We start from the raw sequence: 19,216 nt of genomic DNA, 5'->3' as shown, positions 1-19,216 counted from the left end.
AAAAAAAAAAAACCTACACAGAAACAGAACCAAAGCTGTAAAATTGCTTCCTAACTCTTTCTTCCAAAAGAAATATTCAGAAAAAATACTAATTTGCTCCCCACACCCCGAAAGTGCCCTGCAGTCGTACTATTATAAGTTAACACTGTTCCATTTCTACAGACATCTGTTAGGACCTATCGCACTAGTATCTAAGCAAGTTATATCAAAACTGTTATCTTTTTTTTCCCTTAGTGTGACTCATGCCAGCTGGACTAGTCTAAATATTATTAAACATCATTAAATATATTATATTTAAGCTTAACTCGTGCCAGCAGGGCTAGTTAACAAGAAGAAAAGAAAAAATAATATTTTAATAAATCATGTTCAGAGGCTGTGGTGACTGGTGCTACCCTAAAAACATCAAGACTTATATACAGTCTCAGTTATCTTCCACAAATGGATAGGTATGTCTACCAATCCTTCTGGCAGCATTTCCACTGCTGTCACTTGGCAGAAGATTTAAAAGGCAATCCAGGAAAGTCTATGATTTGCTATAAAAATTAAGAAGTGTTTAAGTGCCTTGATCACATTCCAAGGGGAACTTTCACACTTACACGACTAAATTTCATTGACTGTCCCTGGAAAGAGACCTGCTTTCCGTACTGCCAGCAGTAGAACCCTGCTTTATCCCGGCATCTCTAAGAGATACTAAAAATAACAAGTCCTTGTCAGCACAGTGCTGAGGAAGACAGCTATTATGAACAGAGTGATTCTTTTACAGCAGCAAAAACCTACTGAAAAGTGCTTTTACATATTTATGGTATTTACATATTATGGTATTTACACCATTGCAACACTCAATATTTTTATGGATATTCTACACTTATACCTGTGTATATGTACAAACACAGCAAGCTATAGCAATTGATGTGATTTGGGTATGGTTTTTTTTTTATGAACTAATGATGTTTATAGTCGTAGAAGCTTTTCAACAGCGACAAATACAGTATTTCAAAAATTGCATGTCAAATCTACCATGCCTCTGGGAGGACAAATCAGCATGTGTTACATCTGCAAGTCTGCAAGCACAACTGTTAAGTATATTATAATCAACAGGAGGAATGCAGAGTACATCAAAGGGAAAAATAAAACTCACAGTAGATAGTAACCACTTTCTTCTTTTCTGGAAAAAATACTAAGATGCTGAAAATTGCTCATACTTAAATCACTATTAATTAAAATAAGCCTTAGCTACTCCTTTCCCTATTCCCTACTCCCTTTCCTCTCCCTGGTCCCCAAAAAAGACTGAGAAAAATTGAAATGTCTGTGTAAGGGAAACTTGCACAGTCTCCAACAATTTGCATTTAGAGGTGAATTAGAATTTCTTTGGTTTACACTATAGTGAAGCTTCAGTTTCGGTAACTTTTTTTTAAAGGTAACTGAATTTTCCATATGAAATTTTAGACAAATGCACAGAGAAAATGCCCCCCTTTAAATGCCCCCCTTGTACATATGGACTTTTCCAGCAAAGTAACTTTTCTCCCTCTACTTAATCAGCCACTTTGTTGCCTGCCCCCACTTATCCACACAAGCAGATTTTTTCTTTTTTTTTTTTTTTTTTTAATTTTGGAAGTGCCTCTTAACTGAGGCATGAAGTGCAGGAGTTTACTCCTTGCCATAGAACTGAACTTTATCTAGATCACCCAACAGAGCTCCCAGTTCCCCCAAACTGTTGATTTCTGATCTTTGCCACCACTTCATTTCTCTGGAGAGTTTTCTCAGCAGCATTATCCACATCACACAACCACGTGGTCGCAGACATGCCCGTTGGATAGACAAGTGGTCCCAGGGAGCAAATCGGACTCCAGGTACAATATGGAGAGCGGGATTATTCCTATGTGCACACAACAGGACAGAGAAAGAAGTATCCCACTACCTCTGCCCCAGGCTTCCCAGGATCCCTAAGGCATTATCCAGAGGGACAGGACAGGACAGCTGAGTCTGCGGAGAGGTACACAGATGCACAAGGACATCAGCTAGCTGGTCTCCTCATTCTGGATTAGCATCTGCATGGATGGGAACTGCCATGTAACACTAAGTTGTGGAGCTCCCACCTCTCTTGAGTGTCTCTATTTCTTTTTTTTTTTAATTCTCACCAAATTTTTAAAAATTGATTAAGAAGCTGAGCCACAATCTGATCTAGCTCCTGTATTCTAAAGGTTAATACGGCATCCAAGAGTGACATTAACATAACAACAGCAAAAATCAATCCAGCATGAGATTGAATGCACTAAATTCAGCCTTAATGCCAACTATGACCTGTTGTATCAGTTTTCAATTTTGTATAAGAAATTGATACAATCATAACTTCCCATCTCCTAAACCCTTTGAGAAAAAAAAAAATCTAAGCAATTTAAATAAAACAGAGGTTTGACAAAGAAGTCCCTTTTTCACTGATACATAATAACCTTCTTCTAAGATCCTTCTTGGAAAAAACTTCACAAAATTTTTCTTGAAGCATTGTGGGTCTACAAAATGAGAACTTGCCAGTGTAGGGACAACGCTGGGAAGGATGAAGAGGAACGAAACAGGTTAAAAGGAGTAACAGACTTAGATCCTGTTTGCAATATGGGTACAACACACCAAACAGTATTTTGCATGCAGTAAAATATACACACATTCTGCCAGAGTTAGCATCTAGTGTAAGTTTATGGTTTAGAAAGCGCCTTTGTGCCATCCTTGAAGTCACTGCATTCAAAAGGATGAAAACAGGAGTGGAAGAATACCTTTAAAATGCCTTTCACGTTTCCTTCTAGTCCAAAATTACAATTACTACACACTTCATAAGCCTGCAGCCAGTTTTAGTAAACTGCTACTTACAGCTCTTGCATGACAGCCAGCAGATGAAAGCGGTGAGTGAGAGTTCTCATTCATTGCTGCTAGCAACCCACTGCCTTTCTGATCCCTTTCTTCAGAAACAAAGATTAGGTGGGGGGAAATAAGGTAAAGGGTTATTTTTAAAAGTCCGTATTTTTAAATCATCATCCAGGAGCTGGCTGAGTTGAGCTCTTATTAGTCGCCTCTCATCTCCCACTTCTGTTTCCATAGAAACCTTGCAGCAGCATCGCCTGCCTCACTATCCTGAAGTCTTCAGATTCAGTCAATGCCAAACCTGGCTGGGCAAGCAGGCGGAGGATAATGGCAGCACCGCTTCAGTGCTGAGGTCTGCGTTGCCGGCCTCCCATCGTGTGGAGACCACGTATATAAAACGGAGAAGTCACCTCTACCATATTGTACAGACTGGGACAGAAGGCTGAACCAAAGCCCAGCTGTTTCCCTTTTCTCCGTCACCCCCCCAACAGATGCATATGTGGACTGGGATGAAGGACACACCTCAGATCTCATAAACCAAAACCCACAAAGGTTGGAAAATCAGTTAAATGGAAAGATATTGATCTACATAATCAGCACAACGGAAGTCAGCGGGCTGTTAAGTAGGGGACTTCTCCAATTCTTGCTCCCTTTTCCCTGCTTGTGGAAAAGTGTATTGGACAGCGTCAGGGAAGGGTTTTAGAAACAAATGATCAGCCTGAATATTCAGAGAGGCATTGTAACACTACCTGTACTGTGGAAAAACACACTTGGAAAGCCTTTTGTCCATGGTATTTGTCTACTTCAATTAGTTCATCTAGGAAGAAGAATGCTCATTCTAGTGTCAGTAACTTGTTTTATAGAGAGAAGGTACAGGCAACTAATTTTTATTTATTTAAATGGTCTGCAAATGAACAATCAGCTACATTTTTTTTTTACCTGCTGCAACTTCTCCACCACCTTTATCCCAGTTAGAATATACCAAAAAAGTGACATTTTGAGATGACAACTATGAGTCACCAGGTGACCAAAATTGACTAGTCAAATGCAAGAGAAGGTACTACTCACTACAGACTGCCCAAGGGGACTACTAAAAACCCCAGGATAGTGAATTCCTTTGATCAAAAGGACCAGGCACGTTCAGCGAGACAGTCCCTCAGAATGACAGTCCCGTGCCAACCCCAGTTAATCTCATTTCAGTTTGAGTAAATTGTTCTTAAAATAAATCTCACCTTCTCTCAGGCACACCCTGAGAGGGAGAAGTGGGTTTATGGAAACAAAAACACAATAAATACTGGTACCAACTTGCTAACAACAAGGGACCCTACGGAAACACCTGCTCAACGCTGAGTAAGAGGCGGCAAAATCTATCCTGTGGAAATCCAGAGAAAGGAGGGACTATCCTTACACGTCTGAGAACTACTGCAATAATACCTGAACACGATTCCTCCTCCTTGTACCTATTAAGCCCTGCAGACAGTTTATGTTCAAGAGATGTTCCCACAGTGTGCCAGATCTTCTGACAATCCAGAAGCAATAGAATTTTTGTTTTGTTTTGTTTTTCCAACGTATTAAAACCTCAACCTCTATATGAAACATGAAACATCAAACCATGCATTACAGAACAGATTTGGAGTTTTGGTGAGCAGGTATAGAGGTTACACAATAAACATGATTAACATTTGAATATAGATGAATATACACCCACAATGCCTAAATTATAGATACTCCTGATCTATTGTTTTTAATGAAATGCTAAAGCAAACCGACAATCCAAATGTTCACCATGGTGCAAGAATGCATTCATATAATTGGCTTTTATTGTATCTAGAGCTGTGAAGGATTTCTAGGTATAAACAATATATAAGGACAAATATTAGTTTTTAAGTGAATTTCATGGACCTGGAAGGTGATGAACTGAAAGGAAAAATGTCAGTTTTGTGCAACAATACTTTTGAACCAGATAGCAGTGATTGCAAGTTACTTCTCAGGAAGACTGTTATTTTCTACAATATCAGTACACATTTATTTACGTTGGCAAAATTTTGTGTCCAAACCACTTAATAGTTCCTTCTTCCAGCAAGCAATTTTCTAAAATCGTGTACTTCAGCCTACTAGTAAATAATTTGTTTTCCAATAAAACTTTTCAAAGGTATAATTTATGGGGCAATAACACTCAGTATTATGGATTTTTTTATTTTTTTCTTAATGTCTGTTGCATTTCACTGAATGTTAAGCGTGAATTTGGGTTCTCATCACAGAAGGAAGAGCACAGTCTGCTCAAAGCAGCGTTCCTGGTATGAGACAGTACAGTTCTTGTCTGCGTCAATGCAACAACCCTACCGAGACACACCGACCTGATTGTTTCATTTGACGGAGAAACTTACAGTGCCCCAATCACACTCACTCTCTTTCAATTCACCGTATTTCATCAGTGATGGAAACCAAGTTAGTGCAATGGTTAAACGGCAAAATGAAGGCTGGTTCAGTTTCCAACAATGAGTTCATTTTTCAAATCTACAGTTTCCAGCTGATGGCCACGTAAAAGCCTTTGGGGTCTCAGTTCTCCATTCTCAGATGCAAAGGCCCTGTCATAATAACAGGAATTAAGATTTTTAAGAAGATACGAAGATATTAATCAGTAATGAAAATAAGATTGCTACAAAAGTTATTTGTAGAGATCACGTTGCTGCCTATATAGTACAGTTGCTGTAGCAAAATTTAAAAATTTAATGCCAAAAGCTGAGAATAACATTACAAAAATGGATTTCTTCAGATTCAAGTCAATACCATCAGCAATGAATACACTGCTACCATTTTCTGATGCTGCAGGCCCAGAGGAAGATGACAGCTGCTATTGAAGAGAAAGATGATTTTGTAGAAGTGCTTGAGGAATTACTAGCAAGAAATGAAAGAGCAAACTTCTCCTACCTCTCTAAAGGAGAGGGCAGGAACCCATGTAATCAATAACAGCAGACTGAATAAAAGCAAAAGAAGTTAAAGGAAAGACCTTGATGAGCTAGAGAGAAACCCGCAGAGGTAAGAGACACCTCTGGAAAACGTAACCTATCAATTTTAGTAGTGCACTTGCGATTTAGTCACAGGATAGCACACTGAGAGCATTGAGAACTGAATCTGGAATTCAGGGGGGTCTCCATTTGCATTCAGTTTTAAGGGAATAAAATCTTTGTCTAAGAGATTGACCTACAGACTGATCTAAGTGTTTTTTTTGCAAGAAATGATGTTACCAGTCCGGAGCAAGAAACACTGTATCAGATCCTTTTCAAGATGCAAGTGCAGAGAAAGAAAAGCATCCTAATCACAACGCTATTTGACCTCTAAATCACTAAGGCAGGCAGCTTTTCCTCCAGAAAGCAGAGGAGCAAGAGGGACGGCATGGTGTGCCAGAGCTGTTTTTCCACAAACTCTATTTTAGCTCCTGCTGGAGCCCCACGACCGCCCCAGCCGAAAGGGCTGACCTGCCCTCTCCAGCCTCGTGCCGCATTACAGCTGCCTCTCTGGTGCTGACACCGGGGCGTGAGCAGCCATGCAGTCAGCTGGATCAGGTGATTGATCTGTCTGAAAACTAACCCTACCAGGGAAAGAAAAGAAAGATTAGTTTTCAGTTGATCAGCAAGCTTTAGAAGTCATTTCTACAACAAAGAGGAGGCAGGACCGGCGCTTTCAGTGGCATCGCTGGTCTGGGTCAGCTAAGCTGCTTCAAAGGCTCTTGCTCACTCCTTCATGCGCACAGCCACCACGCTGCTAAGCAGGCGACCCTGCATCAGGTGGTTCACCATAACCATCTGCATACGCACCCTTTAGAGAGGTATTTATTTTAGTGGAGGGTGGCTTAGCTCGCAATTCAAGCAGAGTCAAATTACCGAGCAGCTGCCCCAAAAGGTCTCCAGCAGAAGAGATGGTAACCACTTCTTCCTTGCATTTTGCGGAGAGAACGATATGTCACCCCGTATTTGGGGCCTGAAAATATTTGATATAATTGGTCAATAGGATTCATTGGGATGATTCAAGATGATGAAATTGATAGAGAGAGACAAAGCGAACTGCTCGCTCTCAGCCGGGCTCTGGCAGAATCTATTGATTTACAGCAAACAAAACAATATGGGAAACAATATTCAGACAACCTTGAGGGTTTATTCTGGTTGCCACTTTATTTCAACAAAATGGATGCTATTCAAACAAACTGTAAATTGACCACACACACGCTATATGTATAAACACAGAAATTAATCTTAAAGATTATGATAGAGGGTGCAAAATTATCAAACAAACAATAGGAGAGGTACCAAAATTAAGGCTGGTGATGAATTCAGAATTGGACCTCATGATGCCGTGTTTAATTATACAACTACCTTTCCTCTCTTTTTGATAGGACCCTTATCTCATTAAGTGTACGGGAAGACTTACTGAGTAACGGATTCTTTAATCCAAATTACTCTGTTCTCAAGCATCTTTAATGCAGAGCGATATACAGACAACAGCAAAGATGGGAAAGACGTCCAGTGAGGAGGAGGGAGGGTAACTGATGATACCTGGGTCAACCAGCAGATGTTAAATGGGTTTGTGCTGTTACCATTCAGCATCAAGCTTAAAAGTCCTCCTCTGCAGGTAAAATAAAAACCACCTGAGTCACCCAGACTCTGCTTCCACCCTCCCTGAGACTTCAGTCAATAAGGTATTTCAAGAGAGAGACAAGAACATAAAGTCCCATGGACAGTCAGACACTGAGGTATGGCAAATTACTCCAGGAAATTAAGAATAAGAATACATTAGTAGCCAATTAGGTAAATACAAATGCATGTCTGATGACAAACAGTGACAGTGGTAGAGAAAAATACATGGGGTTCGCTGTGAGAGAGAGAGAGGATTGCCCCCAGCCTGTGCTCAGGTGGGTGACTCCGTTGTCTCAGGTGAAGGGAACAGGAGTCAAGGGATTTCTCCCCAATGAACCACTGATACCTCGCTCGCCACTTGTGGCCAGGGGCAAGAGCAGGCTGGGTAAGCCAGACCTCAGCTGGGAGGTACCTCATTTGGTGTCCCCAACACGTGATCTGTGCCAAAGCTGCCAGAAAATTCAAAGGAAAAAAAAAAAATCTTTAGTTTATAATTGCTCCGCACTGTTTTACCTGTATATGACCTACTGTAACCTGGTACGGCGTAAAAAAACCTTAGTCAAAACTATGTTCCTTCCAGAAACTTATTCATACACAGTTTTGGCTTCATCCAAAATTCAAACAGTCATGGGAATTGGTTTTGCATGTCACAGCTTGCTCACTCTGGGTACATATGAGACAACATGCATACGTCTCATGAAAAACACGAGGGAGAGGAAAAAACCCTCAAGATTTATGATTATGCACTGATTTATATATTATATTATGATCTATTCTTCCACTTCTCTTCCAAAAGAGAATATTAGTTAATACTGTTAAAGAAGTCCACAGTGAATATATCCAAAATATGTACATGTTATCGGCAAGATTACATGCAAAATCACGCATTTTAAAGAGCAAAAATACAGGTTTCTCCACTGTTGTACCTTTATTCCAAAACCTGGACTATAAATTAGCCGATAAGGCAGCTGTTGACAAGAAAGAGTAATAATTAACTTTATTCACAGATGACCATTGATTAAAATAAGCTTATAAATATTTCCTATTCTCCTGCAACAATTTGCAATTTGATGCATCTTACTTGTATTAAGTTTCATAAATAAAAAGTCTGCTACAGAAATTAAAACTGTAATACCAGTAAAGGAAACTTGTTTCATAAGCTGAAGGGAGTCCCAAAAAATGCAATGATGGTTTTTTTCCTCTCACTTCTGTACTCCACTGAGGTGGTGGTGACATTTTTGCCAGTTAATCAACACTCTTGTATTATGCACTACTGAAATACAAAGACATAATGTCTGTATTCTCTTCTTTAAGTGGAATTCTGGAGCTCTCAAGCAAGTATTTCAATTAGTATACTTGCATTTTAGATGACCAAAATGTAACAGAACAAAAATAAGGACATACTGTGTGTCCTGATCCTACAAACCCTTGCTCCAAAAGCAATTTCCACCTGTGTATGCAGAAACCAGTTAACTTAAATACAGGTGTGAAAAAGACCAAAGATATACACACCCTTCAACACAACTTTTTTAATCGTTGTGCTATCAAATTAAAATTTTTCACAAGATTAAAGAACTAACTATTTTTTCCTTACGTTTGTAGAAACAAATAGTGAACACTGAAATACCATCATAGTCAAAATAAATTACTTCTGATTAGTATTTATAAATGTTTTTCTAAGACATTTCTCTTTCAAAAACATTTAAAAAACCAAGGTCTTTTTCCTTGCTAATGCTTAAATTAAAAAAAAAAAAATCAAAAAGTCTACTTCCAAGTGTGCAGGACTGGTTTAACAGTTTCTTATTGTATAAAGCAGCCAGTATATGAACATTGGACTATTACAAAGCACCTTTACAAGGAGAACATGCAGGTTAGTTCTGTAACTAGCATCTCAGACCATTTTTAGCAATAGCTACGAATAACTGTTACTCTTAAAAGCCCTGAAGCAGTAGCACTATTGTGAACTAACCCCAAGGAACTGCCTCTGCAAATTCTGCTATCAATCTGATGCTGAAAAGCAGCTCAGTAGTTCCAGAAACCTTTGTAAATTCCATCTCTTTGAGAATTTATTTTGGCAGCAATTATCATCTACAGATTATACCGGGAAAATCTGTCACCACTGTAGATTCAAATTTTAAAAATTCACCTCAGGAAGACTAAAAATTGGCTCAACGGGCTCAATTAAAATATTAAGGCTCACTGTAACTTATTACTGAAAATAAGCTATGAAAAAATCAGACTTCAGGAAACACTATTTTTACTTCAAGTACACTAGCTTAAAAATACATACAATTGAAGAATTATTTTTGCTCCACATGTGCTTACCTATACTGAACTCTATTACAGCAAGCTATTCCTTACATTTTTAAAAAGCAAGTTTAGGGTTTTTTTAAGCAATACATTTATAATACTGTCAAGTCCTAAGATCAACAATTGATTTGACTTTTCCCTCGATAGACTAGCAAATCTATGGTAGCCAATTTAGTAGAAGCCATATTAACATCCAGTTCAATATAGTTTTATTTATTTATTATTACTCTATCTTTAAAAAAAAAAAATCAAACCCAAAAAACCCCACCAAACAAACCAGCAAAAGATTTTGCTTCTGCTATTGTGTATTCAGCATCACATTTGCTCGGTGTATGTATAACCTGAATGACTAGCAGCAATTTTAATGCAACAAAATTCTTACTGCTCGTATTATAAAAACCACTTTACTCTCTCAATTACCTCTTAGAACAGCTCCTACTGAAAGAAATTCTAATAGACGTGAAAGACTTAGCACCATTAAGAACCACACAAGTAGTACCCGTCTGGTAGTAACAAATATCTGATATGACTTGAATACAAGGAACTTGCCTAAGAAACTGGGAATTTCCTACAGCCAAGCCACAGTTTATTCGACTGCAAATACTTTTACAGTTAGTAATAACGAAGTGGCAGGCAAACAGCATAAGAAATCGTATTCCTGACTTTTTAATATCTGTACAGAATAAATAAATTAATAATTGATCAATTATATATTCAAGCGGGGAAGCACAACGCTAGCCTTTCATTGTCAATTGACATACAGTCTCATCACCAGAGAGCACAAATGAAATGCTAATGGCAGAGAAGATGAATGCCAATTTCCTTCACTTTGCTCCAAGTTTCAGTGGCTCTCTACAATAAAAGATAGCTGTTTGTGGAGACTGGCTTGTTCCATACCATTAACTCAGAACAAAACATATTTTTAGTGGGACAGCAGTGTTTACTTGTAAGAACTGATGAATTGTACACCACCATTTATCACTTGTAGACAAAGACATTGAGGCACAATTTTGGACATAAATCAAGGTACATGCTCCTAAATAAAAAAGGGATTGCTTAAGTCCCTAAAACTGCATAGATTGAGGTCAGATTGGCCATAGCAACCAAGAATGGTACTTAGGCCTCCAGTAAGACTTAGCAACCAATAAATGAGCTCAGATCTCTTTTCATCTCCACTGGTGTGAAAGCCAAAATTAAAAAGATTAGATCACGCTGCACCCATCACAATAGACTTCACAGTGGAAAAGTCATTTCTAGCCTTTGATTCACATCAAATAAATAACATTCATCCCTTCCATAATGAACAACTTTCAAAGTAAATTGAATCTCCATAGTGCTGCTTTCCCTTGCTGCACCGTATTTACATAACAATATATCACAGGAAGCTCAGAGTGGGTCTTGCAAATGGAAGACTGAGTATAACGCGTCTTTAGCGCTGATTACGCTATATTCAGCTTTAAAATGCTTACCATTTAAACATAATGCACTGTAGTTTATAATAAAAACTAAACAATGCTTTAAATCTTGCGGTATGAAACTTTGTCGTTATTTCAATATGGAAATTTCACAGTAAACAGCTCCCTCCCCCTTTCCTTTCCAGTCCTTCCATTTGAGGATATTCAGCAAATTCGACTTTCCAGGAGCGCTGATGATACTATCTGTCTAGCGTTTCCAGGAAAAGGGATAGGACATTATTTCATTTTTACTGCCTCTTTTCACACTGTTGCTATTCTCTTTTATATATATTTTCAAGTACTCCAACAATTCTTTTTAACATTCCAAACACATTGGTGACCTATTACTCCGTTCTCACACAAAGCATTATGTATTGCTGTTCTTCCTCTCCCTAGAGCAGTAGTTATTTGTAAATAGGTGAAGCTGATCACAGCTGCAGGAATCTAACACAGATCTAACACATGAAATCAGAAAACACATCCAGCAAATGTTTGCGTTGTATTGTCACTATATGCCCTGTATTTCCCGCACTCAATTTGTCATTATTAAAAATGGATCGTCATTCCCTTCTTACTGCAGGTTGCATAAACTGACGTTTAAATGAAAGCGTTCGAAAGCAATATATTGAAACAAAAATTCTACACCTACATTAAAAATATGCAGAAATAATTTCAGCCCTCTGCAGCAACAACTCATGTAGATTATACTATTTGAACTCAGCAGGGAACCTCATTAATTTTTAAAACTCTCTGACCCCAGTGCAGTTAAGAGTGTAAAAATAATTACAAATTAGGGTTGAGGGAGCACTGTTTTAATATTGCATGTGTGCTATCAGCTACTCAACATTTTATCGGATATGGATATTTATTATAGCTAAGCTTAATTTTAACGTAGCCAAAATGAAGCTTCATGGTTAATTTTAAAAATGCAAATGTTAGAAATGTTGTATTTTTAAGAACGTAACTATAGTAGCCACCACTTCCATAGAAAAACCCTGCCTGCTTTCTGCAAACACTCTCGTAACACAAAGCACGGCAATTACAGGTTTAAAAGCTAGTAACAGCCTGGATACGGCAGTAAACTAAAATATTCCTATAACAAGGCACGTTTGCAACCTAACAATTTCTAACTTATTTAGAAGGCTATAAAATACTCGGCTGAGGGTATAAATATTCTCTCTTACCTAAAACTTGTCAGAAGAAAGATCCTTCTCCATTGTTGTCACCTCCAGTGCCCCCTCTTGCCACCATGGAGATTGGTTCTGCTATGTTTACTGCTCTGTGCCTCAGTTACAGCCGTGACACTAATCTGCCTGCACAGACCAGCAAAGGGGGGTGTGTGCCTGAGTGTGAGTGTGTGTGTGTGTGTGTGCATGCGTGTGTGAGAAAAGAGAGCCTGACTTCAGGACTGGGAACCTAAACCTCAGGCCAAGTCAAGGCTGTGAAAATGATCAAAGCTCTGTCCCTCATCAACGGAGTAGACAAGATTTCTCCCCCCCCCCCACCTCCCCCAATGAGAAGTAGGGCTGTCATTAGGGATCCCCACTAAAAAGCCTCTAACAGAGGCAGACCTCCTCCAGATTGCTAGTGCCTGCCCAGCAGTCCGTGCAGAATACAGGTAGCTATTGTTCCTGAGACAGATATGTAGCCAGCCACTCAGACTCTGACAGATCTCAACAAACCAGTGAGCCTGCCTTCAGTTTAACTCTTTATTTACTAGCGCTTTACTTTTTACAAAGATGTCCTTTTGCTCTGGAGAGGGAGGGGCAGGGAAGGGGAAAAAAAAAAAATGGATAAATTGTTCTGGTTTTGTTAAGAAAAATGTTTTAAGTTTCACGTACATAGGCAGTCATCCTATGCAAATTTAGGAGTATTGATTTTAATTTTGAAATCTCATCTAGTCAGGTGTTGGACAACACAGCAATAGCACACTTCAAGCAGTAAAACAGGATTCCAATTCTGTAAGGTAAATAACTCCTGCTCTGCCTTCCTCTGAATTCTCATCATTCATGGGAAATAAAACAGGTTGAATAGATACCATGCATCTTTGCTCAAATATTCTAGAAATTAAGAAACAGAACAATTCAGTGCAAATGCTTCAGCAGTTTTTCCACCAGAAATCAGTTTTCAGCGTTGACTGGAAATGGAGTTAGCGTCTCCGACAGAAAACTGCACTAGAGCAAGTAGATAGTTAGACAATTAGTTGGCATAAGAAGCAGCAGATACTCATTTCAGTCTTGCAGCAGTTTTATATTTTGATAAAGAGATTTTACCTGCACAAAAAGGGGGGGGGGGGGGTATTTTATATGACATGGAGCTTAAGAATTTATTCACAAAGACACAGTCAATGAAGCTGTTAGAGAAAATATCCTGACATTTATACTCTGTGTTTGACTTTTAGGAAGTAATGCGTTATTATATGAAAAGCTAATGATTCTACATTCTGTATAAATATTGTATAAGTTCAGCCCAGGTGTAGACTTCAGCTTTAAAACACTTTTTTCCCTTCTTCTGTTTAAGCCAGTCTTATCTTCATTTCAAGCAGGTTGAAGTAGGATGTGTATGTGCATGGGAATACTTGCCTTAGGGTGGGTGGGTTGGATTGTTTTAAGGCAATTTTAAGGTGTGAAGGTTGAAGACTACAAGAAAACTTTTCACACAGTAATAAAATCAGATTTATAAAATGCCGAGGTTTTTTAAAATATTCAGACTGCTAGCACAAACGTGAATTAGAGACATGACGTCAAAACCAACATTTTAATCTGGCAGAATCTATAAATTCAGAGAAGCCTCCCTACCCATCACACAAATAACCATTTTATCAGCTACTTCAAAACGACATGTTAAAAAACCTGCATGCAATTTATTTTGGAAGTTGCCAATGGTCACTTTGTAGTGTTTCAAAGCAATCTTTTCTGCATGTTTGAGAATTTTATTACACTCCTACAAAAATGCCAGGCGTCTCAGTGCCTTTCAAAATTCTTCCAGTGCAGCAAGGAAACAAGCAGAAAACAGGAAAGCAAATCAGTGTTATTCAGCATAACACACCCTGTGTGGCAGAATACCTCTAGACTACCCGATGAGTTTTAAAGAACCAGGACTCTGCATTCACAAACCCTGTTGCTTTTTAATTTCAGAGTATCATCTCATTCATGTCAACTGGAATATTAGTCCTTAAGGACAGAGACATCCATAGGACTGTACTTTTTATTATCAGCTTATGTAAATGCCTGGCGTTACGTAGGGAAAAAAGCCTCCAATTATAAATATATTTACAAATTAATAGCGTTCTTAGATAAAAAGATGACATTATTACAAATTCTGAAGCATTCTGCACTGGTTTCCCTTCTGTTTTGAGCAAACCGGTAACAGACTGTTGCCACTAAATGGAATTAAAAATTGCTGGGGAAATATGTGCCAGGCAGATCCTCTGGTGCTGGTGTAGAGTGTGGAGGAGCTGCGCCAGCCCCTTGCAGGTGAGAACGTGGCCATGAAGCCGTAACATCAAAGGGCTGTGAAGTACACGTTACTGCCGGGAAACGTCTACCCTACCCAGCACGCGTGTACCACTGCAAAATGGAGACCAGTGATACTGCGCTGGGAAAAGAGTGGTCTGAAGCCCGTCGGAGGACCACGTGACAAGCTCCTGAGCACGGTCATATTTGATTTCAACCTCTGGTTAGGCCTCGCTCAGTGTAATACCCTGGGATATTTCACCCTGAACTGAGCCTCCCACACGCCTTCCAGCGCGGAGTGATCCCGGTACGTCCTCATCAGCTGCTGGCTTGGTATCTACACGAACGCTCAAGGCATTCAAAAATGACACAGCATTGAAAACCACAAGGTTACGTGAGAATGAAAAGGGAAACTTTCTGCAGCGAGCTCATGTCGGAGCTGGGCAACTCGCGGTAAGACGGAGAAATCGGCGCTACGAAGACGTGACCTCCTCCTCTGAAACGCTCCCTGCTTTTACTGGAGCAATCCCCAGCCTGCGTCCGTGAGGGAAACAACTTTCTTCAGGTTTTGCGACAAGAGTGGAGACCAGTATTCTGCCCAAAGACTTCCTGCACTCTCTGGAGGTCGCCTTTGAGCGGGAAGATGGCTGCTCTTCCCAGTCAAGTCTACCGCAAGTCACCGGTAATGGACGCCTTGCTATAAAGTACAAATTATGGGATTTATATAAAGGGTGATGTTTCTTTATAGTGATTGGTGCTCATTTTTTTTCTTTTTTTTTTTTTATCAACCAAAACCACACAAGCACAGAGGGGGGAGGAAAAGGCGACTGCTTAAGGGGGCTGCTTAAGGGGGAGGAAAAGCAAGGCTTTTTTCCTTCTTTTTTTTTTTTAATTGTACAGCTCATTTAATAAAAACAGACATGATGGGCACAACATTGGATATCTAGTCTCACGCACCGTAGGATATTTGAACAGTTTGAACTGATTTCCCAAAAGGAGAGCATAAAGAAAGCCAGGTATGTCCTGTATAATAATCCTCTGCCTGAGCATTTTGCCTGAGAACAGACCGCTGGAGTCATTTCTTTCAGCTAACCCCACACAGCCCCACTTTGGTGAACAAAGCCACATACCGGTATCACGTATCCATTTTCCTTCGGAGATTCCATTTTAATGATTCTTTAGTAAATAGCTTTGTATTTAGAAATTATTCGTATCAGATATTAAAAAAGCACAGTGTTTCCGTAACTAACGGTGTTACAGAGGTGAAATATACATAATGTATTCGAGCATGTAACCTCAATTAACCTTTTGCCTCAGTTTGTAGACAAACCTATCTATAAAAAGTAAGCTCTCCCCGTGATCAAAAATCAGTTTTACAACTTCACACTGTTTGTGGCTAGCTCCCTATATAAAGGAACATAACATGAGGGGTTCTTTATGAGCTGCAATTCAAGCTTAACTCACTGTTATTCTTGATCTTCATTTCCTTAACATAAAAGCTATTGTGAAACGGCATATGAGAAAGCACCGAGTTGGTTTTTTTTTAACAAAATATACTTATTTAAAATGTGGTAACTAGACTTTATTTATTGCAGAAAATACTTAAACACATAAGATAGCAAACAAAGATTTAAAAATATTTAGACTGGAGCCTGTGCCTGTTTTGGTTAGGATGTAGGCAAGTACAGCACGTAGTTTAGAAAAGAACTTACGATTAACATATGCTCAACTATGTACACTGTGAGATAAAACAACCAGGAATTACAGTTGATAAAGTATCCTTAGCCTTCCCAAAATTTGATCTATATATTACTAATGAAATAGCTTTTCTTTAAAATGCTGTGCTAAAGAGCACAACTTTTTTTTTCCCTCAACTCTTTCACAGAAACATAATTAGGGTATTGCATTCTCCACTAGATGCTTTGTGAAAGGAAATGTCAGAGATTACGACTCAGCAAGATAATTACAAACATTCTGCATAATAACATAAGAAACCAGCATCAGAGGTACATTTCACCAGTTCATGTTCCTCTTACAGATTACACTTTTGATACGTGATCTGTTGGGAAAAATGAGTTGACAGTATCTTTATTTTTTTCCTCCCCCGATTACTTTAGAGCTAACATCAGCAGACCAAACTACTGTTCAGATAAATGCTTTTCTTTTTGTAAGGTTTCAGATTCTGAATCCCAAATACATACTTTACAAAACCTCCCTCCATTCAACACTGAGCCCAAACACTTACTTAGCTAACTGGTACTACATGAACTACAGCAACAGGGCATATTCACACATTCTTGAGTAAATTAAAGCATCTCTTTTCAAAAAGTTTACTTTTTAAATTAATCTCGTACCCAGTTCCATATCAAGACAAGAGATAAATAGAATAAATAGAACAAGATATTTCCCTATAAAAACAAACAAACAACAACAAAAAAACCACAAAAAATTCCCCAAACCCCCAAAACAACACCCGCCCCCACAAATGTGATGAACATGAATAGAATTTTTCACTGTGGTTCCTAAATCACAGTGGTTTAAGTAACCAGACTACCTTACAGATATTCCAGTTTGACAATTCACTTGTTAGCAGGAATTTATAGTTATCAATTGTTTTCATCAGCTTAGATGGATTTGGACCTACCACTTTAAGCGCGGATCCATGGGAACTGCTGGTTTCAAAGGGCCATAAGTAAAGTATGTGGATGGAGAAAAACCAGTCACAACTGCCCCTGTAGCTTCAACCTGCCGTGCATAGTTTTCTTCCGCAGAATCTTTTGATAAAAGTCAGAATACAACATGATTTATTAATGTAGCAAAGTCATTACAATTCAGAGCTCAAAACGTTATTGGACTTCCCTCCAGCTAGTGCTGTTTAAGGAAGCCTTTAAAAAGCAATTTAATTCCATTCCACAAAGTCAAATTTTTTCCACAGATAATTGGTTTTCATTATATGTATAAAAAGCTGCAATGAAGCCAATATGTCAAACTATATCTTTTTTAGGATTTATATTTATTACTGAAAGACTGACCTGCTTTTGCAAGAATTGTGTTGTCTCTGTTTTGCTACTGTTAACCTGAAATCTTTACTGTTAATAACATAAGAACACACTATAGTAGCACTCACCAATGTACCATGAAATCTGAATATAATCAAGAATTCTTCTGGCCTGTCACATTTATAGCCAAATAATTTCATGCTGTCATCTGTCATAGATTAAATCTTCATATATAAACTTGTTCGATAAGAGTTAAAACATTCACACTGTTTTGAGAGCTTGAAACACTTAGCTGGAAAGTACTTGCCTGGCTTGGTTCATTATGAGTATATTTTAAAACTGCCATACTAAAACAATTATTAAAGCCTGTGATTGTGTATATAAAAATATACAATAATATGTATTACCACTGGGCATGTTTATATTCAAAGAGCCTAGGAACAACAGTGCTCTTTTGAGCGTCTTGAAACATCAAACTTGCAAAGCTTATACACTAATTACAGCAGAGCAACAACAAAAAAAAGAAATCCAAAAGGTATCAAAGTTGGAAACGCAAAAACAGCCATTAAATTTTTCCATAATTAAAAAACTTAACAAAAAACCCACACTCATTCAAGTCCTGATTTTGTTTATAGCAAATACTTATGACTAAAAATCTTCAAGCTAAAGCAAATAAATTCAATAAAAATACTTACCAGATATGTCATCTTGCTTGGAATTCATGTCTTTTTCTTTTTTTCTTTTTTTTTTTTTTTCTTTAAATAAGACAAGGAGATTCAAAATTCAAAAGCTGTGTTAGTTACTGTCTTCCTGTTCCTGCAGCTCTTCAGTTGTAGGTACGGAGGAGCTTGGCTGGTATTGTTTTGAGATAAAGAGAGTGGCCTGTCTGAGCCAAGATATTCTGTACTGTCTGAGGATCTCTGCAGTGCTCTTAAACTCCACCACCGAGACAGGTATTTGTTGCTGTCTGTTGTCCAAACAGGTTCATCAGAGCTCTTGCAGTCACCTTCATTTTTCAGTCGTGGAGGCCCTACTTGCTGATAGGAGAGAGGCTTCTTTCTCTCAGTATTTATTTGCTTTTGGATTGGAGGAAGAGGCTCAGAGATTTTCAATTTGAGATCAAAGACAGGCGCATGCAATGGGACGAAACATAGTTTTCTCAATTGTGCTCAGAATAGTAGTCCCTGAGTTCCCACATTCAGCATTCCCAACTCCAAAAGCTTCATGGGGAAAAAGAAGATGGATAGTTATATATACACACACACACAGGCGCACACAGACACACACACATATTTTAAATATATTAGTTTTCCCCCTTGCAGCACTGCAGTCTCTCTATTGTCGAATAATAACTGTATCTGAAAAGAAAGCACTTAATAAGGCTAAGGTCAGACTGCTTAGACTTGGCATTTGCTGCGATAACAAATCAGAAATGATAGCATCGTACAGATTTATGAATTTTTTGCCCCCGCAGTCACAAACATCAGACGTTTACTTTATAAAGAAAGCTT

General features: G+C 38.5%; 1 long non-coding RNA gene across 1 annotated transcript in view; it reads right to left on the bottom strand.

The window, feature by feature from the left end:
- LOC142085346 (uncharacterized) overlaps positions 1 to 19,216 on the bottom strand; it is a 33,608-nt gene that overhangs the window by 7,272 nt on the left and 7,120 nt on the right. Inside the window, exons 2-3 of the long non-coding RNA XR_012674635.1 lie at positions 18,401 to 18,925; positions 17,351 to 17,480 (exon numbers count right to left, since the gene is read on the bottom strand). This is a non-coding gene — a long non-coding RNA (uncharacterized LOC142085346). The remainder of the gene's footprint in view (positions 1 to 17,350; positions 17,481 to 18,400; positions 18,926 to 19,216) is intronic.

This window comes from Calonectris borealis, chromosome 1 (genome assembly GCF_964195595.1).
Source record: "Calonectris borealis chromosome 1, bCalBor7.hap1.2, whole genome shotgun sequence".
NCBI classification, from domain to species: domain Eukaryota; kingdom Metazoa; phylum Chordata; class Aves; order Procellariiformes; family Procellariidae; genus Calonectris; species Calonectris borealis.
The sequence above is the reverse complement of the archived record's forward strand: the minus strand, read 5'-3'. Positions and strand labels throughout refer to the sequence as shown.